The following is a 1,487-nucleotide window of genomic DNA, read 5'->3' as shown; positions in this document are numbered from 1 at the left end:
CACGCCGGTGTGCGTTTGGAAATGGTAATTAAATATATTTTTTTAATTATTTTTTTAATATATATATATATATATATGTTCTAACTTTCTTAAATGTTTTTTAGGCCAAAGAGACGGGACAACTCCCGTCTCTTTTGCAACTTTACGAGAGGACCCACAAGAACAAGGCGGACCAATTTCTAGATGGCAAGTCCGAGCAAATCTTCAACGACTTGGTTGCTCGGGTTGACGACCGCCTGACCCAACAGTCCACCGACGGATTAACCGTCACCTTATCCACACTTGAAGTGGATATGATTTACGAGGAGGTAAATTTTTTTTATTATTCATTTAATTTAACTTTAAATTTTTACTAACAATATTTATTTTTTGTTTTTAAGGCTGTCCCTAAGGAAAAGGGACGTACGTTGGAGATTGGTTATGTAACCGATGTTCCGAGAGCGACATCGTCTTATGGTCAGAGACGGGACGAGGAAGTCACTGAGCTGCGTAACGAATTGGCCTTGACAAAAGCTGCGTTCACAGCTCGTATGAGTGGAGTCGAGGGCTTCTTGGACGTTATAGCGGCCACAGGAAAACGTGCCCATAACAAAGAAAATTTACGACGAAAATATTTCGTCGTAAATTTACATGGTGTTTACAACGCAGTTACGAGGAGACCAACTTTCGTCGTAAACGCCATGTAAATTTACGAAGAAATATGTTCGTCGTAAAATCCATGTTAGTTTACGACGAAAGTACGTGAAATGAGAAATACGTCGTAATCGTTACATCGACATTACAACGAAACATGTTACCGTTATATTTAGGTGAAAACGTGTATTCAATGTGCTTTAACTTACCTAATTTCGTCGTAAAGTCGTTGTAAATATTATGTTAAAATCATATAAAATCCATGTAAAACATTCTTTGTAAAATCGTTGTTATCTTTCAACTACCCAACTCGAAAATTTCTCTATATATATGTCATTTCCCACAACTCTCTTCCTCACAACACACAAACGGAAAAAAAAATCCGAAAAAATCAGAAAAAAAAAGATTTCAAAAAAAAATCTAAGAAAAAAATTGTCGGTGGCGGTAGTATTTACGAGTTACGAAGTTGGATGTATTTGCACAAAGATTCCAACGGGAGGGTGACGAACGCATTTCTGAGCTGGCTAGAGACATTTATGCACCAAGCGGGCTGTACACCGATCACGCAGGAAAGCGGTAAGATGTTCTGCATCTGTCGGAAATGCAAGAATTCAAAATTTGCACGTAGTGAAACTGTATGGAAGCATTTAGTAAACAGAGGATTTACACCACAGTACTACATTTGGTATCAACATGGAGAGGGTTATGGGGGAAATGAAGCTAGTAGTAGTAATAATAATTTTGAGGATGGTCATCATAGTGAAGAACCGAATCATTTGCATAATGAATATAATTATCATCAAGATCAGAAGCAGATGGTAGATCATGATAGGATTCAAGATATGATTAGTGAT

This window comes from Brassica oleracea, unplaced genomic scaffold (assembly GCF_000695525.1).
Source record: "Brassica oleracea var. oleracea cultivar TO1000 unplaced genomic scaffold, BOL UnpScaffold01228, whole genome shotgun sequence".
NCBI lineage: Eukaryota > Viridiplantae > Streptophyta > Magnoliopsida > Brassicales > Brassicaceae > Brassica > Brassica oleracea.
Note: the sequence above shows the minus strand (reverse complement) of the source record.